Source organism: Rattus norvegicus, chromosome 13, assembly GCF_021556685.1.
Source record: "Rattus norvegicus strain SHRSP/BbbUtx chromosome 13, alternate assembly SHRSP_T2T, whole genome shotgun sequence".
Classification (NCBI taxonomy): Eukaryota; Metazoa; Chordata; class Mammalia; order Rodentia; family Muridae; genus Rattus; species Rattus norvegicus.
In genome coordinates this window covers 21,383,245-21,408,127 of record NC_141546.1, presented here as the reverse complement: position 1 = coordinate 21,408,127, position 24,883 = coordinate 21,383,245, and the positions used below count along the sequence as shown (strand labels likewise).

General features: G+C 41.3%; 1 long non-coding RNA gene across 5 annotated transcripts in view; it reads left to right on the top strand.

Annotated features, from left to right (window-relative positions):
• The first annotated feature begins 475 nt into the window (after positions 1-475).
• The window catches only part of LOC148001546 (uncharacterized), a 54,305-nt gene continuing 29,897 nt past the window's right edge, over positions 476-24,883 (top strand). For 2 of the 5 annotated variants that reach the window (XR_015635439.1, XR_015635440.1), the window contains exons 1-3: positions 476-804; positions 5,259-5,439; positions 11,598-11,778. This is a non-coding gene — a long non-coding RNA (uncharacterized LOC148001546). Of the gene's footprint in view, positions 805-5,258; positions 5,440-11,597; positions 11,779-12,981; positions 13,329-19,197; positions 19,372-24,883 lie in introns of those variants that run through there. The other 3 variants (XR_015635441.1, XR_015635442.1, XR_015635443.1) reach the window with 3 other exon arrangements.

Sequence of the window (24,883 nt, the reverse complement as noted above, 5' to 3'; positions counted from 1 at the left end):
GAATATGAATCAGTTGGCCACAGAAGTCTCTGGAAACAATGAACCTTTCCCCTGATACCTGAGTAGAATGTGATAAGAGACACAGCATCAGAGAACTGACTTCATTGGCTTTGCTGACAAAGTAAGAGGTGGCCCCAAGCCAGGAAATATGAGGAGTCTCTAGAAGTTGACCCTTGTGTTAGTTTCTTTTCTCATTGCTGTAACAAAACACCCAAGAAAAGCAAAGAAAGAAAGGAAGGGTTTATTTTGACCCATGATTTGAGTTGCAGCCCATCATGGGAGAGAGGCAAGGTGGTTGCTTTCTTACTTCTGCCCCTGCCTCGATTTTCTAGAGTCCATCACATAGAGTAATACCACCCACATTCAGACTGGGTCATACCTTCTCAGCTAACTTATCTCCAACATATATACAGGGGTGTGTCTACTAGATGAGTCTAGTGACCCTCATTTAACTTAATTACCTCCTTAAGGATGTGATCATATCTGAACACATTCACATTAGGCGGGGAGGCTAGGACTTTGACATAAGAATCCTAGAGTGAAGCCATTCAGCCAAACATGTTCAGATTGTAGGCTTTTAGACTGTTGAAATTGTGGAAACAAAAATCACGCTAGTTAAGTATTATTTTTCTATCATACATATCATGTCAAAAGCCTGGTGAGAACTGAACATATCAACAAGCTTCCAGATAACTATGCATAGATAGGCATGCGGGGGATCTATCAGATGGCTGAGCCACGTCGCGGAAAGGCCAGTTTTGAATATTTACTCTCAGACGTCCTTGGAAGAAGCTATTAGCCCAGGTGAGTAACAGACTCCCTCTCACTGTCTGTCCTTTGCGTATTCTTGTTCATATCCTTCTTGGTCATCATAGCCCCAAACTTAGGCAAGATGTGTTATTTGAAAGTGTAAACTGCAGAAAAATGTATAGTTATATAAAATTATAGGTTGATGAAAAAGATAGCCCCAAGCTTTTATTCTTATAGTAAGTCAAATTTTATAGAAACATTTATGGCATATGGTCAGGCTGCAGTTTTTTTGCTCTGCGCTCCCATAGAATATGCTGTAAAGCAAATTCTGGTAGAGGGCAGGTTAACCAAAAATGCCTTGGAAACTACCCTCTTGCTTCATGGTAATTATGGACCATGAAGAAAATAAAATATGTGTAAAACCATAATATCAATAAACATTTATAATCACTTAAGTTGTAAAATTATGTTTGAGATCATAAATGCAGTATGTGTATGGATTATAAAATAGACACTAATGTCCCATAAACATGCCTATGTTATATTAAAAACTAACTTTTATCATTGATATGATTCATATATAACCAATAACCAAACATACAGCTAACAATTGATGTGTTTGACTTATAATTTTGGAATATTCTTGAAGGCTGGTTTTAAAAGCCCATTTCTCAAAATGTCTCAAGAATACTTTTAATGGAAGTAGGACTAGCTTAGCTTTTGTTGGATCACCAACAGAGGTGTCTATCGTAAGGAATAAAGTATGAATTATTGTGAGAATTATGCTTAAAGCCTGAATCATCTCTCCACTGCGACATCATTGCATGTTTTATGTATCACATGATGCTGACTTACCTCTGTATAAGACAGGGTCCCCTAGAAGCATATCACCTGGGGAGGTCCATTCAACTAACATTGAGTATACTCTGTGATGCTAGTACAATGGCAAACCACTAATAACACACTTTCAGAACACATATCCACTAGTAAGCTGTGCACGACAATATTCAGCTAGACTATATAATGCGTGTTTTGAAATTTGCTGTCCATTGAGTCTACTCCTTGTTTCTCTTTGTTGCCTTCTCTCACCATATTCATTGTCATCTGAGTTATTATTGACTGTTGTAAAGTTTGCTTCTTCCTATGACTTGAATCTTGGAGGAGCTGGAGGGTGAGGGTAGAGAGGGAGGAAGGTAGCCGCCCTCTGTTCATGAAAAGTCAGAGAGTCTTCCCTGGTCTTCAACAGCTGGGCTGAGTCCCACTTTTCCTAGGGACAGTGGATCTCCAGGAATTGATGCAAGATACAGGTCCAGTGGAAAAAATAAGCCTTTCCGTGCTCAGAACCCTTGTTGCAGTGGCCTTTAGTAGTAGAAGAAGCAGAGCCTGCAGCTCCTTTCTGGAGCCAGGCTTCCTGTTTGCTCTATTATCTTACAGGCTCCTGACCACTCAACAGGCCTGTCTGTAGTTCCTGCAGAGTGTATATGCTTCCTGGAATCCTCCAATACCTTTCCTTTTGCTCAAGTTAGTCTGAGCTGGTGTCTGTGGCTTTCAGCTATCTGCTGCATGGGGAAGCTAGGAAGGTGAACGCTGATAAAGGTAATGGCAAACCACTACCTTGGAAGTGGAGCAGGTGACAGGACTGAGGGTCTGAAGCGTGATTCTTAGGGACCTGCATTTTATTCATTGCTCTCCCTCTCCCTCTCCTTCTCCATATCCCTCTCCCTCTCCCTCTCCCTCTCATTCTCCCTACCCTTTTCCCCCTCCCCCCTTCCCCTATCACTTTCACTTCCCTTCTCCCCCCTCTCTTCTTGCTTCTTTCTCTCCACCCTATTGGCAATACAGCTATGACTGTTGCCAGATCAACTGGTTCCACAAGAGTACTGCCATCAATGGTGTCATTTTTAGACTCTGCCTTCTGGTCTGAACATGTTTCTGGACTCCACCCACAAGCTTAGTGCTGACTATCCTTCCCTGCCTGAGTCTCCCATCCTGAAGCCCCATCTTTCATTTTTTCCTTTTATTTCCCCAGTTCTGTTTCCTTCCACCCATCCTTCCTTATTTATTAGTATGTGTGTGAGTTTGGGACACACGTGACACAGAATGCATGTGGAGAGCAGACAGCAACTTGTAGGAGCTCTCTCCTCCTGTCACAGGTACTGAGGACTGAATTCGGATATGTAAGCTTGGCAGTAGATGCCCATCAGGCCATCTGGCCTCCCTTTTTCTTTGTATTTTTAAAAGACTGAAGAGTATCTCCTTGGTAGTTCAGGCTGGCAACGAACTTGGAGCAAACCTCCTGCCTGTGCTTGCAGAGTGCTGGGGGTGCAGATGTACAGTGGCATGCTTAGCTTTGGGGTCCCTTCTTTTCCTCCTGTTATCAGTTCTTAGCTGACAGGCATGAATGCAAACACCAGTTTCGAATCTTTCTTGAACCTCAATAATAAAGGACAGAGGTCACAATCATCCCCTTGGGAAACCCTGTTGTCTTGTGTGAACTCCATGCTGGCCCCAAAAGAAGTGTGATGAATCACTGAAAGCTTACATCAATGACTTCAGGACAGAAGGCTGAGATGCCAAGCTTCCAGAATGCAGGATCTAATAGCAGTGCCTAAAGAGCAGGGTTCCTTTGAGAAAATAAAGCAACGGCAATTTAAGATCTTGAACATGAACCTTAACCCACTGGTCAGCTTGGTCCTACTCTGTGTAATTGGTAGACTAGACAGCCTTCTGTGGAAAAGGACAGGTCCCTGTACCTAGTCAAGAGTATCCACTTAATCATATCTTTTGTAGAAGGTGAATATTATTTCCTTCATGATCCTAATCTTATCTAGGAACTAAATGTTTTTAATTATCAGCCCTGGAAAGAGTTTACAAGAGTGAGGTCTAAGCCAGTGGTTCGCAGATTTAGAGTTCAACAGCGCTTTTATCTATTCATTAGACCATTTCAAATTTGTGTCCTTGGCTCTACTGCACCTGCAAAATTCATTGGAGTTGGAATTACATAAAACAGCCAATGTATTAATTTACAATGTTATTACTGAGTGAGGCCATTTGCTAATGCTATTCCCTTCCTGGGGATTTCTCAGAAATCCAAATTCAGATCGAAGCACTGCTGGGTGCATACATAATGGGACTCCAAAGGGAGAAACAGTCCCGAAGGGACATTTCTAACAAGCTGTGGTAGCTTAGCAGAGATAGCAATCTCTCTAGGGAGAAGATTATTTCTGTTCAGTGACTGTCTGATAGCTGAGGCTGGATCTGTTCACTTTCAGCTTTTGCATTGAATATGTTTTAACTTTCAATGCCTGCTCTCTGAAAACCTGCACTGCTCACACCATGTTAGTGGATGGTTATTTATATTTTTCTATGGATTAAACTCCCTGAACTATTTCTCCAAGGGGCTCTTACATATTTTAAGGTTTAACCTAAAATATGGGTCTGGACCAAAGTCTTCTTTTCTCTTCTCTTCTCTTCTCTTCTCTTCTCTTCTCTTCTCTTCTCTGCTCTTCTCTTCTCTTCTCTTCTCTTCTCTTCTCTTCTCTTCTCTCCTCTTCTTTTTGTTCCTAATTTGCACATGAGGTTTGAACCTAGGGTCTTGTCTACTCATGTTGACCTATGGACTATTGTTAACCTATATCCCCAGCCCTGAAAGTATTTCTTGGTCAGATAGCCATTGGTAAGTATTACAGACACCATATACCATGTGAATGGACTCCTGTCTTCTCTGCAAATAAGACTGTTTTCGCTTTAGAGATCTAAAACTGTTTGTGTAGAATTATATAACTGCTGGGTGTGTTTTCTGCAGAAATGCTGACATTGTTTCTTAGCTCTGTTTTTCTAAACTCCATGAGGACATTCTCTTTGGCTCTTGATTTTTCAACTCCCCGAGTACATTTCCATGACAGGGCTTGGGTTGCCACAGTTCTTGCCTCTGCTTAAGAAGTTCTTTCAGACAGCTGCCTGGCTCACTTCATATTTCTGCTCAATTGTCCTCTCTTCAAAGAGCTCTGTTCTACCACCCAAAATAGCAGTCATATCCCTTTGCCCTACCACTCAACCAAAACAGCATCTTCATCCCTTGTCTTTATACTTTTGACTTTCCTTTATTTCCAGTACAACTCCCAGTTGCTGCACATTGTATATTTTATAGAGTACCTGTTTTTTTCTCTTTCTCTTCCTCTCCCCTCTTTGAGTGCTGGAGATTTAACCTACAGTCCTGGGTAAGTATCACTGAGCTGTGCTCTCAGCACCTTGTCTTATATTTGTTAAAGGAGTAGATGAGTAATGAATGAATGAATCAATCTTAGGTTCATAGGTTATTTCCCTTAGATTATTTTGTCAGCTGGGCCCTTTCTTCTCTTTATTTTTCCTTCCCTCCCTTCTCTCTTAGTTTTCTTCCCAAGACAAACATTTATTGAAGCACTTTGAAATCCCCAAAGCTAAATTTGAAACCATTTCCTATGGGCCAAACGTCTTGCCCACAGTTTCCCATTGTTTTCTTTTCTCAGGTGGCAACCTTAGGTACTCCTGTTGTGCCTCTAGAGAGCAAGGAGCTCAAGCTCTCAGCCTATTGATGACATCATTGTTTTTGCCATATGGCTAGAACAGCAATGGTGGAAAAAATTCTGACCTCAGGAAGGTGATGCCTGTGCTTGACTTGTTCTATGCTGGGCTCTCAGAAGCTACTTGGTAAGCATCTTGGAGAAGCTACTAGAAGACTGTGACTTGGAGATGAAAAAAAAAAAAGGCTGCTAAAACCCTGGTGGGGAAGACTTTAGGAGTATTATGCAAAGAAAGTCAAGTGGCCAACAAACCAGCTTTTAAAATGTTATAGATAAGATTGATTTCTACCCCTTAATTCAAAATCCATTTTCTACTGCCCTTATTTAGACGTAAATGGAAATGAGAATAAATGCACCAAGTCATTGTTTCACATCTGATCATTAATCATCACTTATCCCAAGCACAGGCCCTGTAATTCAGCTAGAGTTACTGAAAACAAATTACAGCAAATTACAAAATGTATTTGGAATAATAGCTTTACTCCCCCTCCTGCTTTTTGTTAAATTTTCAAAACTACTGACATATTTTTGTAGGTCAAAATAATTTAAAGGTATTTAGTAAAAAATTGGGTCTCTTTCTTAGTCCTACCTTGGAGCTCTTGGTTCTGACCCTCAGCTTAAGCACAATTCTTGCTTCTTTCATCTGCTTTCTTGTTTTCCTGTATACAAACATGTGTTCAGACATTCCTTTTTACAAGTGTAGGATACTTTCAATGTTCTTTAACCTTCCCATTATGATTTAATATATGATTTTGAGACTGCTACAGTTTTACCCCGCCTCCTCAAATCAATATATTGAAATTATACTCATTAAGATGATGATTCAGGACTTGAGGTTGAGGCCTGAGCCTTCGTGGTTCAGAAGAGTGTTTTTATCAAGGACCACCAAACACTGGTGTATCTCCTTTACAACGTAAGGACACAGGAGACCCTTTCTTTCTGATAACAAGCCAAAACCAGCTAAGAAAGTAGCCAGTGCTTTGATCTTCCTCAGTTCAGAAGAAATAATTATGTGTTGTTTATAAGTTATCCAGTTTTAGTTCCCCGCCATATAAGCTGAGAAATTGATCGTCCATTCTATTGTCCAGAGACCTTGCTCATTTCTTTAAAAGCTAAACATTAATTCAGTTCTGATGCTTTAGCCATTTTTTTTTGGTGATTGTTATGTATTTGTTTTTAAATACGGGACTTACAAGTCATATAATTCTATACATTAGCAAGTAAAAGTGTTGGGTCGAGATGAGAAAGGTGTGTTGATTCAGCTTTCCTGTCCACAGCACTTGCTTTAGAATCACCTAAATCAGCTAGTGAGGTAGACCCATCAGCTTGTCTGTGAACCAGTTTTCAAGAAGGATTGACTGAATATAGGCAGGAACATCATGTGCACTCGAGGCCCTAGAACAAAGGCAGCGAAGGGGGAAGCTGGATAAATGCTTTTGCTGCCCCCTTCTGCTTCTTAGCCTGCCATGATATGAACTGGAATGCTCACCACACTATTCCCACCATGATAGACTGGACCCCCTGAACCATGAGCCCGAATAAATCTTTCCTTCTTTGTATTGTTCATGTCATATATTTGGGCACAGTGACAAAATGCTAACTAACAAATACAAAAGGGAATTGTTTGGTGAAAGTTTATAGGCATTTTCTTTCTTTCTTTCTTTCTTTCTTTCTTTCTTTCTTTCTTTCTTTCTTTCTTTCTTTCTTTTTTTTTTAACAACTAATGCTACACTGCCTTTCTTGAAAACTGAGTCCTTACCTGTGATTGCTATTTTTGGTGACAGTTCCACATTATAGATATAAAAGCTGTTTTATTGTGTCTTTATCAATAATGTCTTTCAACTTTTTGATAAATTACCAGCTTTGTAAGTGAGAATCTGTCAATTCAATTTGCACGTGCATCAGTCACTTCTGTGGCTATAACAAAATATCCAATAGAAGTGACTTAGTAGGGATTTATTTGGGGCTCATGGTTTCAATCTATCATGGCTGGGAAAGAGTGGTAGGAATCCTCAATATGAAGGTCTGATCTTAAGGCTGCTTCTTCTTGATATGGTGACCAGGCCAGGTAACAACAACGACGACGACAACCACCACCACCACCACCACCACCACCACCACCACCACCACCACCACCACCACCACCACCAAATGTGTGAATTGACATTGACTATGACTCCTAAGACATGCATTCCTACTAGTTTATGTCAGCCAAGTAAGTAACCTCTGGGTGACAAAGGTTCCACAAGTTCCCAAAACAGCATCACCAGCTGGGGACTGTTCAAGTCCATGAGCCTGTGAGGATGTTTAAACAATATTTCACAGCATCTCTCAGGTTAGGTGAGTCTGCACAGCTCTCCATAGGTTAAGCATTTATTTCTGTCTGGTAGGATCTCTGCCATTATTCTTCCCTCGTTGTTATAGTAGGCTCTCTTTCTACTTACTGCCCATTTGTTAGAGCATTTGGACACCTAAAAACTCCATCAAAAACTACTGTTGATAAGAACAGTTCATTAGGGTTAAGACTGCTAGAACAAAATATGACATTGCGTTATGTTTTATATCTTGACAAAGAGACACACACCTTTAGACTTGGCAACTTGGGAGGCTGAGGATGGAGGATCTCTTGAGCCAGACTGCAAAGCCAACTTGTACAATACAAACAGAGTCAACGCTTTACGGAATTGAATTTTGCAAGCTTCCTACTTCTAACAGAAATGATGCATTTAGAAATACATCGCTAATAATGGCTTCCCTGAACAGTAATTGACAAATAATGCAGTGGTTTGGTGCCAGCACGTAAGTGTGCAATTCAGATAGAGTTTGAAGAAATCTCAGGTTACCTCATTCTGCTTGTTATAAGTATGAAACAAAGGGCATGGAGACTTGGTTATTTGGCTGCAGCCAAGAAGTGAGGGTCAAACAGGCAGACAATTCAAACAAATACTGTAATAGTTCATTGAAAAGCAAGTCTATGGTCAATGCAAGCTTTGGGGTTGGGTGATCCAGTTACGTCAGTCACATTATTGGGATTCATGTTCATTTCCTTTGACCCAAGGCTACTAATGCTACTAAGGTGTTATTGTATAGAGTAATATTCTCTGCTAAGAGAGGGGAGAAAGGACAATGAAAAGGGGGAGGGAGAAAGGGGAAGGAACAAGGAAAAAAAGAACCAGATGAGAGGAAAGACTGTGTTCCTTCTGTACAAGCCTCTTGGAAAAATAAAAACAAGCAGAAAACCTCTTTTCATAATTGCTTAATAAGTCACATGATTCCTTCATCAGACAACTATTGGCTCTCCTTGAGCCAGGAAGCACTATTCATAAAAGTATTCAGATCAATTTCCAGTGAGACACAAAGCCCGTTAAAGCAGGCATGGATTTCAAAACACAAACAAATTTTTGCTATGTCTAATATTATGTAAAATGTTTCATCATTGTTTTAACCTAGCAGACACAAAAGTAAAATAAATTTGCTTGAAAATTGTATCAGTTCTCCATAGGAGCAGAAACAAGAGTACACAAAGGCACAGAGTTAGCCTAAAGCACCGGTACAAACCAGCAAATATGAAATCTGTAGGGTAGACCAGAATGCTAAAAACTCAGAGAGGAGTTGATGCTATATATGTGAGGAAAAATCACTTCTTCATTAAACTTCAGTCTTTTCTGTTGAGGCCTTCACCTGATCAACAAGCCACATTAGCAACACTGAACTTAATCTATACTCCAAACTCACTGGACTGCACTTGTTAATCACATATGCAAAATACACCACGTGTAGACTAATGTTTGTCAAACAGCTAGGTGTCATCATCAATCTAAGCTGACATTTAAAATGAACCATTTTTCCTTGTGTGACTTTGGTGAACAAATCAGGCCTCTGCACATGCTAGAAAGTAGTCTACCATTAAGCCACAACAGTTCAGTCACTAATATTTCATTTCATTATTAGTCTGTCTGTCTGCCTAGCTATCATCTCTCTGTCTGTCTATCTGTCTGTCTGTCTATCTATCTATCTATCTATCTATCTATCTATCTATCTATCTATCTATCATCTATTTATTATTCATTTGTTTGTATATTTATTCATCTATCATAGAGGCAGGAATTATGTTTCTCAGGCTGACCTCAAACTCACAATCTTTCCTGTCATGTTCAAAGAAAATTCCATTTCCTTAAATTCTGGCAGTTAGACAAAAGATAGCATTCCTTAGGAAATTATGAAGCCAATTCCTCTCTACCACAGGGACAAATGTCTCTCTTTATTGCATATTAGCACACCAAAGCCCGTGTTAGCCGCCAGGCTCTCTCAGTATCACCAGTACCTGTTACACACTTCCCGGTCGCTGGCTTCTTGGTTCTTCTCAGCTCTTCTTACCCCTTACTCCATCCGCAGCTTTATCCCTCAGGAGCTTCCCTCCCACAGCTGTGCATTTTCTCATTATGACCCTGCTAATTCAGCTATGTACTCTCTTGTGTCCTCTCCTTGTCTTTATCTTTAGCTCCCCACTATGCTGCACTCCCTCTGTTCTGTTCTTGCTTCTCTCCTGTCCTAGTCTAGTCTGTTCACTATGTTCATTCGTCTGCTTTCTCTCTCTACTCCAGAATCTTACAGATTCTTTCCATCATATCTACAATGAAAGTCTTCTGCTTAGCCATGAACCTTACAATGGTCCCCTGTTGTCAATTTATGCATTCCTATCTAAGCTTTCAGAGTAGATTGGATTACAGGAATACACCAGGACTTAAGTTCTTTCTCAAAGTGTTTCAGTTCAAAATTGTTTATTATAGGTGGCAGCAGCGGAAACGTAAACCTTAGAGAAAAGGTAGAACCACTATAGAAAATACATGATTTTTTTACTTATAGCTATAGGATCCAGACACATGTTTCCAAAGAGAAATCACCAGAGGTGGAAGGATTCAGCCAAGTTTTACAGGTGTAAAAATTATACTTTTTTGAGTTGATTCTTTTGACTTGATCCGTGGGGTTCACTGATGGTACAGGGAAAAATGGGTTTTCTTTGGTTCCTGCAGTAACACTGAAAGCCATCCATGTCCCAGGAATTATTTCAATGCTGACAACTGAGCAAAGAGGAAAGGATTAGGTTAGAAATCTTTATCTGTAGACTCTAATAAACACTCTCCTGTGGCCATGAACTGTCCTTCATGTTGTCAAGCCCTTCATTTAACAGCACAGTGGCACCCATAGTATGCTTTGGGCTGTAATTTGGCAAGCATTCTGCTGTAATTTATGAGATTTTGGTTCAAATACCCTCAGATTATGCAAGAACTACCTGTTTTTTGTTTTTTTTTGTTTTGTTTTGTTTTTTAATGCAGTGACAGCTCTTGTTCATCTCAAAGTTTATGAACTTTTAAACCATTCAATTGAGCAAGCCAAACTCATGGAAATAAATTATTTTTGGGTCAAAACATACACACAAACCCATCTTTCATTAATTCTCAGCACTGGTTTTGGGTAGAAGGTTCATGTCAGTTTAGCCTTAAGTATTGTCCTTTCAGCTCATTGAAGACAAATACTACAGGATGGGTGTGCTTATTTACGGGGAGGCATGGAGAAAACAAAGGGACTCTGACCAGCAGCCCATTTTATGTGGTTTAGGAATTTTATCCTTGTCCTAAGTCGACCCAACAATTTCACCCCTTCAGCTATTTTAACGAGTAGTTGTCAAAACAAAAATAAATAAAAGTGGCTGATTCTTTTCTAGAGTTTCCTCAAATTTGGAAGGATTGGTGTCTTCTTTCAATATCTGCTGTAGCACCAGGGGTTGCTTGCTGTCCTGAGATGGCAGTAGGCTATTTGTATTGCTAGTTCCCAGCAAGAGATGGGATAGTCAGGGAAATCATTTCCATCCCCTGAAGGATCTGAGTGTTTGCAGGATGCACACTGCTCCCTGATGATTTTATAGGGATCTTTGACCTCAGTGCCTGTAGTGGATGAGAGGGCAGTTGAGGTTTTTTGAATATCTACTCTGACTTCTTTTAAACAGAGTTGAATGTGTTTGGGGACCTTTCTCCCAGCATAGCGATAGAGCTTCTGGGCTACAGGGGTTGGAGGCATCTACTTAGTGAGGCGCTGGAAGGCCTAAGGTTCTCCCTTCCAGTGGGGACCCAAGAGGACACAGAACCAAGGTCTCCGGGCAGAGGAGGACTGACTGCTTCTGCTTCAGGAAGTTAAATTTTTCCTCTGCAAACAGCTTGCACTGAAGTGAAGCAACTGGCCAATGTCTGATGTTCTGACCCATTACCCCATTTTCTCTCTCTTCAGATGGCCATGGATGCTGAAACAAAGGAAGATGTGCTAAGAAGCTTTCCTATTACAGATCCAGTTTGCTGCCAGCCTCTCCTAACAGGCTTAGTCAACACACTCCATGGGGAGAGGCCTTCATCTCTGATGCAGAAGCCATGACTGCTACTGTGTGGAAGTTTTCCCATTTCTACTGTGGGAGGTCAGTCTCTCCCTGACCCAGAATTCTTTGTGTTATCTTCATTAGGTTTTAACAGGTAGTTTCTCTTTCCCTAGCCTTCTAGTCTCTCTTTGTTGCTGTTGCCATGGGCTTTCACATTGTTGGCCCATCCAACTTTTATTCAGGACTCTTGGCATCATGGGTACACACAGGAAGTGGTCTTATTTTTAATTTTGGATAACTGCTTTCAACTCTACTGTACCACCCTCTCCCGGCATAACAATTTCAGTTGAACAAGTCCCTTGTAGGAGTCATAACTCATTCCCATCTTTTAAATTTTCAGTTCATGCCCATTTGATGTTGTACCTTCACCTTAGTTTAGGGAGGAACCATAGGATTACTCTCCCTCCCTTGGTCTCTCTTCTCTCTCCTTTCCTCTGTTCTTCTCTCTCCCCCTTCTTCTTCCTTTCCTGCCACTATTTATGGAATATGCACAATTTAGCTCTGAAAATTTCCCTTTTCATAGTGTCTTAAGCTAGCCCTCCCCCCCAAAATAAGTTATAAGCCATTACTGGATCATAAATCAACTTAGAAAGCTTCAACTTGTATTTTTTTTAAATGAAGTGAAGATAATACACATTGCAGGGTAATTTTAATATATAACAGAGCATCAGTGCATTGAACAACATTGCTTTGATTGTGGTGTGTGTTAAAGTGGAGGTGCTGGAATCCTCTGGCTGCTCATATGGTCCATATTGTGTTTTACATCATAATGTAAATCTTTCTTACTGTGGTGCGTGCTCTAAACAGGGCTAACATTTGTGAGTATGTGGGAGGTAGAATCCTGGAGGAAGATAAGGAGAAAGAAATCACAGGTGGCAGTTGTAAGTTAGCTGTGGAAATATTTCTTTTCCTAGACCAGTCCGGATTTAACAGCCAGGCTCAAGCTGGTGGCTTCTGGTGCATGTGCACGTGTGCGTGTGTGTTGAATTCTTCCTGGCTGGTTATTTGGGAGTTGTTTTCAGGGGAACCTTACTGTTTCCATTTGGCCTCCAAATAGTGCATGGCTCAACGCTTTCTCCTTGTTGGAAACCCAGTCACTACCTGAGCAACCACAAGCTCCTGTTCCTCAACTAATATTTGTATCCATGTGGGTACGGGAACCACTGGACTTTTCTTCTAGATCCTTACAATTTATTTTCCTTTCTATTCATGTACACTGTGTGTCTGTGCCTTTCACCTCAGGTCTTTCACCTAAAGAAGTCTCTAGAAAGAGACATTTGTTTCTCTCCAAGTGATTTTTCTAAACGTCAGTGACAAGAATGAAGTAGCACCCTAGTCAGTCTGGAAAGCATAACATACCTCACAGCTGGGATGGCTTTGAGAAGGTTGCCCTCTGCATACAGTACAGGAAGCACCTGCCTGAGGAAACAAGATGGCCAGAAGAAACAAGCCCCATGGAGAGATGACTGCATGAACTGTTGATTCCCTGTGACCTTGTACCAAGACTTAATTAGGGCTCTCTGAACTCAGTTAATGGCTTTAACTGTCATTTAGGGAAAACAGTACTGAATAAAAACAACAAAGGTTGACATTTTTGTCTAAGCTCCGCCCACAGTTACCTGGCAACAGCTAGTGGTGAGCGACTCACTATAAAAGGGGCTGCTCGCCCTCTCCTCTCTCTTGCTCCTGCTCTGTCCCCTTGTTCCTGCTTCCCCTTCCTTATTCCCGGATCCCCTCTCTTTCCCAGTGCTCACAGCCTCTACTTCTCTACTCTCTTCCTCTGCCTTTCTCTGTCGCTACTTCCTCAACTCCCCTCCCCATTCCCTGAATAAAATATTCTATACTATACCATCATGTGGCTGGTCCTTCAGGAGGAAGGCATGCCTTAGCATGGGCCCGTAGAGGCACCTCCTTTCCCCACACCTTATTGCACCCCAACCAAACTTATTCTTTCTCTCCTTATATTTTTATAAAACACAACAATAACAACAAATGCCACGTAATTGCCATTGAGCAGGTTTTTCAGCCGGACGTCTATAGACAGTATTCTTGTATCCGTACTTCCGTCATCTAGTCTTAACACACTCTTCTTCCAACTCTTCTTCGCTACAATAGGTGATTCCTTTTCCTCTCACATTACAGCAACCACAAAGGCTTCCTCCTAGCATCTGAAAAGAAGATGTAAGAAGAGTCCTGTGGGCCTCATTGTGCTCCACAGAATTTGTTTCCTTGTAACTCATAGAAGAACAAAGGGCTTTGTTTGTTCCTCAAACTGACTTTGCTTTCTAGAGGCTGGGGATCAGAGCTTTCTTATGCCTGGACCTTGCACTTTCTGCAGGTCTGGTGCTGCAAATGTATCTCTCAAATCACTGAATGGCAAAAAGGGACTTGTTGGTCATCCAGGAAGATTTCTATATAATTGTCTGGTTGTCTTTTAGGACTATCATTGTCAGCCCAGAGCAGAAGTTTCACTTAACTCCTGGTTCAATCAACCTATCAAATAGCAATACCTTACACTGAATTAGACTTTAGAGAATGTCTTACTTCATGTGGTTTAATTTGCAACAACTTTTGTCTTTAAAATACTCAATGACTCAGATGGCGAAAATGTTCAGTGTTAGGAGTTTTGCCCAAGCTTCCACATGCAATGAGCCAGGCTTGTGTTCCTTCCCCTCTTGGCAGAGCTCTGTTCCATTAAGCGGGCTTGCAGGTTCTCATGCTCTCTGGTAAGTAAATAACCTTGGAGCACCTTCCCAGGGTCTTCAGTCACTAGGTCTTGATCTCATCTCCAACTGGTGCTGACTCATTGAGCAAATGACATTGGGCAAGCCATTAACCTGTGCCTATACCTCAGTTCCTTCATCCTGAAAATAAGAATGATAATAGATGCCAGCTGCCTTGAATGGCTTGAAGATAAATGAGATGAGGTAGGGAAGTGCCCTGAGCTCCTGGGGTGAACCACTCATTGGAAGCACAAAGTCTAATTATAATTTCTTAGCAGTTTCAGAGAAGCCTCTGGGAAGATTAGTGCTTGCCTCTGAATTTTGAGAGAATACCCACCTGAGGTGGGTGCTTTTCTCTTGATTAGAACCTGCATGCTCTTTTGCTTCATCCAGTCTTAATGATTTTGTACTGATGTATCAGCATTAAAAGTACAAGTGAGAGTCCCCCTCATTCCTCACCCAATGACCTTGTCCTCCACCTTCCCTGATCATAGGAAGAAGCAAGTGAAATAATTTTGGACAAGAGTCAGTTGAGGTTTTATTGATTTTAAGGAATGTGGGTTCAGTTCTTTGTCTGACTACAGAACTGTGGTGTAGAAGAGTGAGGATGTAAACAGTTTACTTGGATCTTCCAGGAAAGAACTTTATTTCCTAGTTAAAAGGACTTACGGAAGACCTTCTGGCCTTTTCCTCAGCGCTCTGCCTTTGAACACAGTATGCAGCTTGCATCCAGAAGCTGCCCTTTCTGACTTTGTGACCTCTTGAACCAAATGCAACAACCCAGGGGAACCCAAGACTGCTAGCCCCACACATCTCAGAGAGTAAAAAGTGTTGCTTAAGCCACTCTATGCTATGCCACTATCTACTATGTGTTGGCTGATAACCTGCCCCTGCCCCTGCCACACCAATGACAATGTCTTCTGTTAGATGATGTATATTGAGGACAACAGAGTATGAACAAAGAATATTGTGATTTGGAATATTTTAGTTTTATTCTCTCTTTTTTTTTTTTTTTGTTTTTTGGTTTACTTCTTGAGACAGATCTGGCTATACTGACACTCAATATTTAGATGAAGTTGGCTTTGAATTTAGAGAGATCCACCTGCCTATGCCCCCTAAATTGCTTGGATTAAAGGCATGCAGTAATATACCCAGCTAATTTGGAATAATTTGAAACACTGGATGTTGTACAGAAACCCTTTGGCTTTATTTATTTTTCTTTTTAACCCAGCACTTACCTCTTCCTGGTAACTCTCTTCCCAGATTTTTGTCAGATGGTCTATCCTGAATGCTGGGATAAAATCAGAACTTGAACTAACTTCCAGGAAATCAAGAGGTAGCTTTGGTTTTCCCCTTTAAACATGTAGTAGCTTTTGGTTCTGACACTGAGAAGGTAGGTCCCTGACTCTACCTTCTTTCTCACCATCATTTAGACTTTTTTCTTTCCTGCCCCATTCCTCATGATGTTATTCTTACTGGCGTCATATGTCACCTTCATAGCTGGCAGTGCCTTTTCCCCATCGTGGTGATAACTCTTAGGCAAAACTCCTACTTTGGGGTCCTCCTTAGCTTTTCATCTAGTGGAATGTGTGTGTGTGTGTGTGTGTGTGTGTGTGTGTGTGTGTGTATGTTTCCTCCATATATGGGTTCTGTCTGTCTTGATAATCTGACTAAAACACTTGGTTGGATGCAAGATAAGCCAGGAATCAAATGCATGTTTGTCTGCCATGAAATAAAGATTAACATTTGAATACACTTGCATGATTTTTAAAAGATGCTGAAAATGTTGTTTCCAAAAGGTAGAGAATTCTAAACATTCAGCCACCAAATATACTGACTTCCACAAGAGATATGAGGTCTGCATATGAGGGTTCCAAAGAGGTAGAGATCTCTGGACTAGAAGGCATCATAAGATGGAATTTGGTAGATGAATATATTTTTAGTAGTTGTCTTCAACCTCAAATACCTATGCTGTTAAATTGGAAGAAAAAAATGGAAGAAGGCGAATTAATGAATTCATTTCCTTGTTTTCATGGGAAAAACACCACAATGATGGAGCACACTCTTCATCAGTAGCTGTAGTTCTATCTATGCAAACGATACTTGTTAGTCTCCTCTGGGAAGTTCACAGTTGTTATGTTGGTCAGGATAAGGCAAGCTACACTAAGGTACTGAGTGATTCCGGAACCTCACTGGGTTAGCCCTGTAAATGTGGATGCCTCCGCCACCTGGAGTTTGACATTTATAGCTCAGGCTCTAGACTCCAAAAAGAGGGAAGCTGCATCCTGTCACAGATTTTAGAGGTCACTGTAGTAGGGGAAAGAGAACACGTTAGAGTCTACATTGACTCTTAAGGATCATATACACATCCATTACTGTGGGACCGTAAAAAGCACCCTGGTTCCCTGTTGAGCAAAGGCTTGAAAACTCAGGTGACCCCAAAAGGGATAGTAGGCATTTCGCCTGACTCCTGGCAAACTAGGTCTGTCACTAGCCACAACCCTCCATAGATTTATGGCCATCAGTCCCTATGGCAACTCCTCAAACCTCTCCACAGGTAGAGGTTGTGATCTCAGGTCACACAGGCTCAAGACTGATCTCCATTATAATGAGGTACTTAAAGGCCTAGAGGCTTAGCCAATGAACTTTCCTTCCCAGACACTCCTCCCTGTAAAAGGTATTTAATCTCAGGCCCACCCTGAGAAATGGGTACAGTTTTACTCATCCACCTTCTGCCATGGCAATGAATGTTTTAAAACCATGGACTGTCTCTTTTCATTGGGATTTGCTGTGGGAAGCCACAGAGAAGGCCTTTGCCTGCAGAGCCTAATCTCCTGTAGGCCTCTCTGCGCCCCGAGGGGCAGCTGCTACCAAGCCTGCAGCCCGCCACCATCAAGCCAAGGACTCCCCTGTGGGACCAGCCAGAGCCCTTCTCTTTCCCCTTGGCTCTGGATTAGATTTAGTTTGTGGGCCCCCACTCTGTTTTCAGATTTTCCGAGGCTTCCAGTGGTGCTTGGGTGCCCAAGAGCCTAAGAACCTGACAGCCCTGGCCTTCTTTCAGGCTCGAAGACCCCTGAGCCAGCTCTGGCTGTGTCCAGAGCTCAGACCACGATTCCCCACCCCCAGAGCGGTGTCCTTCGGCTTCCCTATAGCCAGACACCGGCTTGGCAGTGATGTGGGGGTAAGCGTGGTTAAACTTCCCCGTCCTGCCTCCTTTAGTGGCCTGAGCCCTCTGATAGAACCCTTCACATAACCCTACACATTAGCTAAATAGATTTAGATGGCCATGCTTACCTATAAATGGATAGAGAATTGAAACCCTACCTAAGAGAAGGATGATCTAGTCACTTTGGAGTACATTATAGAATATCTTAGATTGGCGTACTCAAGAAAGTGAACATTGTTTTGTTTCTGTTGTGGCCCTAGGAATCCTAAGATCAAGACCCTGTTAAACTTATAGGTAGGTTCTGGATGAGGGCATTTTTCTTGGCTTGTGTACAGCTGTTGTATTTCTGAGTCTTCCTATGGTCAAGAGAATAAGGTAATCTCCTTCTCTTCTTATACAGGCTCACTCTTGTTTCTGCATTAAACCTGAGTACCTTGGAAGTTAGGCTGTATTTAATGTACAAGTTTTGTGCTAGTGCAAATATGAAGTCTACTAGAGAAGCATGAGAACATCTGTGAGCAGATGGGATGAATCTCGTGATTTCATCTGTTATGGGTGTTTTAGTTTAGAATGGTTACATATTGGCTTTACCACTCTTCACCACTTGGGAGAAGAATTTTAACCTGCCATATGGAAACATAACCAAACAACTGAATACAGTGTTGATCAAACTTTTAGAACATGGCCAAATACATTTATAAACAGCGTCTCAGAATACTGAAGGATGTATGTCCACGACTTGAATAGCCTGTTGAGGTAAGTATTATTTGAGGGGTTCTCTATCCCACCTTTGGTTACTGAGCTCTCAAATAAAAAAAAACATAAAACCTTTATATTTATGGTTAAATAAATATAAAGCACTAGAGCTGGGCAGATATCAACCCTCTATGTTATTTTGCCTATTTCCCTGTCAATAACCCCAAGATATCATCTGCTGAATTCTACCTGGACTGCTCCTACTCCCCCTGGCTGGTCCCAATGGCCATGAGCTCATGATCTAGCTACCCCATGGCCTTTTTTCTTCTTTTCTCTCCTTGTGGTCTCTGCCTCATACGACAAGCCTGGGAACCAGGATTCTGTTTACCTTTCTTCTGCTCACATACAGGCTGTAGGTATCTTTATTAACCAATAGTTTTCAATTTAGGAGCAAGTTTTGCACAACAAAAGCTGGTATATGTGAGAATTCATTGGTCTTAAGGCAACTAGACCTTGAGATACAGAACTTACCATTACAAAAAACCGAACCTCGACAATAGTTTTAAGAATAGTATTTAGTAAGGCTTTTAAGTATACTAGTATAGAAGATATAAAAACAACTTCCTTATTTAAGCTTGCTGTCTAGCTGGGTTATTCTGTTAGTACATATTAAACATCAGGACAAGGATGGGCAATAATACATTTAATTAGAAATTGGAATCTCATGCAGATGATCTCATTTTGCCTAAATAGGCATTTGAAATAGTAGTCTGTGCTTTTCTAGGAGACTTTTCTGCCAGAAGTTTCTATTTATATCACCTCAATATACTTCTTGTAGACAAGAAATTCCCACTGTTTTCTTTTCTCCCACAGGAAAACATCTCAGAGAACAGAAACAAATCAAGGTGATAATAATGGACAAATCTTAATAAGGTTCTATTTTAGTAGTCTCAAGATCATCTACCAGTGTGGATGACATTGAAATGAAAGGAGGAGATACACCAGTTTTCTGTCCCAAGAAGTCAAATAAACAAAACGACAAGCATACTTGCTTTCTTTTCTTTGGAGAATGAATGTTCTAGTCAGTACCAGTCTTGGGATTTCTACTTGTGCAGCACTGTTATGGATTTCCAAAATGAAAGACCAACTCTTGAGTAATGAACAATCTACCTTCACAGCAAGAAACTGCTACAGGGAGCTCCTTGGTGATGGTGTGTGTAATAGCTATAAATATGAGCAGGAATTGACCTTCCAAGTTAGATATGTTATTATTCATTTTATCTGCTTGGTGTCACAGTAGGTGCTGTCAGAGAGACCATGACTGAAAACTCCCGATGAAGACTTCTCTGCCAAGTCCCAAAAGTAATCGTTTGCCAAATGTGCCTGAATGCTCATGGCATATGCTCAGACCCATGTAGGAGCTGGATGTGGCAAATGCTCTTGAGTTTACAGAGGATTTGAATCCTGTTTGTAGGGATGGGGCATATTGTAATGTGGCAGTATGCCAGTGCCCTCCAGAAATAGCTTTCTGCTCTTTCAAGAGGCTGCTGTCTAGGGTTATATAAGGTCTTGATAACACAGTCCTGTTTGATGACATTCATTTAAAAAAAAAATACCCTCTACATAGTTGTTCTAGTTTTCCTTCTGTTCCTGTAATAAAACAATCTGACCAAAAGCAACTTAGTGGAGGAAAGGTTTACTGGGCTTATATTTCTAGGTCATAGTCCATCACTGAGGGGAATCTGGGAAGTAACTCAGTCTGGAACTTAAAACAGGAGCCACAGAGGAATGCTATCCCATTTGTTAGCTTCAACTCAGGTTCATGCTAAGCTAGGTTTCGTATACAGTTTAGGACTACCCCCTACCTAAGGAATAGTCCTGCCCACAGTGGGCTGGGCCCTCCTACTGATAACAACTAACAAAAAAGGTAGTTCCCCACAGATATGCCCTCAGGCGAATCTGATCTGGGTAATCCTCAATTGAGACTTCCTCTCAAGGGACTCCAGGCTGATAGTCAAAGCTAACCTAGACTAAAGTATAGTGAAATCATCTTTTCTGGAGAAAACATAATGGATCATGGTGAGCAAACATATTCACTTATTTCTCAGATCACCTGTGGCAGGCCTTCTTACCTGTAAAAGTTTGCTGTGTACTATTAAAGATAACTTGTAGCTCCTCGGAGTTAAAAGTATAAAAAGAATATCACTAATCAGTGTTTAAGAGGTCAATTTCTTTGTTACTGTTCTCGGAAGAAAAAGTCGTCCCGTTCCAAGGTGAGTGCTTCCCATGTTGCTTCCCATTTCTTTCCAGGTGTTTTATGTGTACTTTGCTTAATTTTTAATGTGATTTTTGTTTAAAATATTATTGTGTGTGTGTGTGTGTGTGTGTGTGTGTGTGTGTGTGTGTGTGTAAAAGTCAGAGAACTAATTTCAAAAGTTGCTTCTCTCCTGCCACTCTGGGATCCTAGGACTGAGCTGGAGTTGTCAGGCTTGTATGGCTGGCAAGCATGGCTAATACTCTGAGCCACCTCATGGACCCTTCTCAGTCATTTTAACGTGGAATAGTGTGTAAAAACAACTAGTCCTGTGCAGCCACATGATACCTGTTGTGTGTGCTCAGTAGCTGCCACTCTCCTTCTATACTCTTGTCCTTAAACCATGCAGCTAAGGAGTAGACATGTCATCCTAGAACAGGGTCCTGAGACCACTGAGTGTATTCGGTATCCATCTCCAGAGAGGACTCTGAGAAGAGTTGCATTCTATGCCAGTCTTCATAATGTCTACCAGGCAGTATCCAGAAAATGGCAAATACTGATTTTTGAGGTTGGTAACGCTAATCTTGCAAGCACCAGGCTAGACTACTAGTACTCCACAGTAGACTAGTAATTAGAATGCATTGATTTTATTTCATGCGGACCAGACAGGAAAACAACAAAGGATTACATTAGGCTACAAGGACAGCAAGGGAATGCTTGTGTGAGGCAGATGGAAACCCCACAGACTGGGCTCTGAAGGTTAATTATTTCACTTTGCATCATAGTTCTTTTCCTACTGAGAGTCAAGGCAAAGGTGAATTGTCTGGCCTGGCACATATGGCCCACAGCTGAGCAGACTGTTGGGTCTCTGACCACTGTCCCTTGGCTGTGCCTGGGTACCAATGGACACTAGTGCAGTTTCCTGAAAGCGTGTTGTCCTTTCTCCATTCCCTATGACACCCTGCATGGTCTATAACAGTGGAGTCACATGAATGGAAGTATGGCTTCAGCCATCTGGTGATTCATTCTGCCCTACCCCCTGCCTACAACAGTGAGAATTCTGCCCAAACACTGCCAAGTCAGCAGCGGAGGACTGCTGCCGCCTGTGTCCTGCCAGATTGCAGTAGCATGTTCAGAGCCCCCTGAAGCCATATGTCAGGGCTGAGAGGAAAAAAATATCCTACAAAATGAACACACCAGTTAATTAATAGGAAAGCTGCTGTGTATATGTGTGTACCTCTGCTAAGGAGCCAAAGGGACAAGAACACGTGAAGGACTTGTTCTTGCCCTTTTAAGGTTACAAGGGATTTTAAAATGTATCATATACATTTACAGTGCATTATCCAAGTTTACTTAAAACAACATAATTTTATTATCTCGTAGAATAAGAGGCCAGAATTTGGAAACCAAGGTGTCATCAGAGGCTGTTTCTTCTGGTGTTCAGATGGATACTCTGCCTCTCTCACAGCAAGGTTGCCACCAAACCTTAGGATGGATCCCTTGACTTGTAGAGACATCATTCCAATATGTCCCCATCCTTATGTGTCTCTCTCTGTCTTTGTCTCAGTATTCAAATCTCCTACTTTGTGTACATGTACAGGATGGGGATTCATCTGAATCTAGTGGTGATCTCATTTTAACTTGGTTACTTCCATAAATAACACTCTGGTTTCCAACTAAGTTCACAACCGCTGGAGCTTAGAACAGGAGCATGTCTCAGGTGCGTGTGTACAGTTCAACCTATAACAAATCTGAGAAACGATGCAGTGATAAAAGATAGTGGCTCTCTGTTTCCTTCTACCTCCCCCTCTTCTCTTCCCTCCCTTTCTTCTCTCCTTTTCTCTTCCTTCTCCCTTGTTCCTCCTTCCTTTCTCTACTTTTCTTCTCTCCTCTCTCTATAAAACACATTTCTGATAGTTTCCAGAAATAAAAGACATTTTAACACCCAATAACAATAAAACAATCTAATTTAAAATGGACAACACATCTAATACATCACCCAGGACAATATCTGGATGGCAGGTAAGCACATGGAAAAATTCAATATTGTTTTTAGAATACTGTAAGTTATAGCTCCAATGAGATACTATATAGTGCATTACTATTACTGTTGCCGAAATTAAAGATATATGTATTCCAAGTTGTGGTATGTCCATTCGATGGAATCTTATTCAACCACAGGGCATAGTGAGTTGTCAATATGATAGCATTGACAAATCTAAAAATAATTATTACTGATTAAAGGAACTTAGGTAAAAAGAAAATATATATTGTTTGATTCCATCCAAGTAGAAGTAGAAAGTATAATCTATAAAGACAGAAGATCTATCATCAGGAATTGGAGTTGAAGAGGGTAGGGTAGGTATTATAAAGGTTTATGAGAAAACATTTTAGGTGACAAATGCAGCCACTGCCTAGATTATTCACTGGATACAAATCATTAATTATACTGTACAATTAAACATGTACACTTTTTTGAGTGTCAGTTATATGTTGGTAATATATATGCTTGTTCTCTTTTTTTTTTTATTAACTTGAGTATTTCTTATATACATTTCGAGTGTTATTCCCTTTCCCGGTTTCCGGGCAAACATCCCCCTCTCCCCTCCCCATCCTTATGGGTGTTCCCTTCCCAACCCTCCCCCCATTGCCGCCCTCCCCCCATAGACTAGTTCACTGGGAGTTCAGTCTTAGCAGGACCCAGGGCTTCCCCTTCCACTGGTGCACTTACTAGGATATTCATTGCTACCTATGGGGTCAGAGTCCAGGGTCAGTCCATGTATAGTCTTTAGGTAGTGGCTTAGTCCCTGGAAGCTCTGGTTGCTTGGCATTGTTGTACTTTTGGGGTCTCGAGCCCCTTCAAGCTCTTCCAGTTCTTTCTCTGATTCCTTCAACAGGGGACCTATTCTCAGTTCAGTGGTTTGCTGCTGGCATTCGCCTCTGTATTTGCTGTATTCTGGCTGTGTCTCTCAGGAGCGATCTACATCTGGCTCCTGTCAGTCTGCACTTCTTTGCTTCATCCATCTTGTCTAATTGGGTGGCTCTATATGTATGGGCCACATGTGGGGCAGGCTCTGAATGGGTTTTCCTTCAGTCTCTGTTTTAATCTTTGCCTCTCCCTTCCCTGCCAAGGGTATTCTTTTTCCTCATTTAAAGAAGGAGTGAAGCATTCACATTTTGATCATCCGTCTTGAGTTTCCTTTGTTCTAGGGATCTAGGGTAATCCAAGCATTTGGGCTAATAGCCACTTATCAATGAGTGCATACCATGTGTGTTTTTCTGTGATTGGGTTACCTCACTCAGGATGATATTTTCCAGTTCCAACCATTTGCCTACGAATTTCATAAACTCGTTGTTTTTGATAGCTGAGTAATATTCCATTGTGTAGATGTACCACATTTTCTGTATCCATTCCTCTGTTGAAGGGCATCTGGGTTCTTTCCATTTTCTGGCTATTATAAATAAGGCTGCGATGAACATAGTGGAGCACGTGTCTCTTTTATATGTTGAGGCATCTTTTGGGTATATGCCCAAGAGAGGTATAGCTGGATCCTCAGGCAGTTCAATGTCCAATTTTCTGAGGAACCTCCAGACTGATTTCCAGAATGTTTTTACCAGTCTGCAATCCCACCAACAGTGGAGGAGTGTTCCTCTTTCTCCACATCCTCGCCAGCATCTGCTGTCACCTGAGTTTTTGATCTTAGCCATTCTCACTGGTGTGAGGTGAAATCTCAGGGTTGTTTTGATTTGCATTTCCCTTATGACTAAAGATGTTGAACATTTCTTTAGGTGTTTCTCAGCCATTCGGCATTCCTCAGCTGTGAATTCTTTGTTTAGCTCTGAACCCCATTTTTTAATAGGGTTATTTGTTTCCCTGCGGTCTAACTTCTTGAGTTCTTTGTATATTTTGGATATAAGGCCTCTATCTATTGTAGGATTGGTAAAGATCTTTTCCCAATCTGTTGGTTGCCGTTTTGTCCTAACCACAGTGTCCTTTGCCTTACAGAAGCTTTGCAGTTTTATGAGATCCCATTTGTCGATTCTTGATCTTAGAGCATAAGCCATTGGTGTTTTGTTCAGGAAATTTTTTCCAGTGCCCATGTGTTCCAGATGTTTCCCTAGTTTTTCTTCTATTAGTTTGAGTGTGTCTGGTTTGATGTGGAGGTCCTTGATCCACTTGGACTTAAGCTTTGTACAGGGTGATAAGCATGGATCGATCTGCATTCTTCTACATGTTGCCCTCCAGTTGAACCAGCACCATTTGCTGAAAATGCTATCTTTTTTCCATTGGATGGTTTTGGCTCC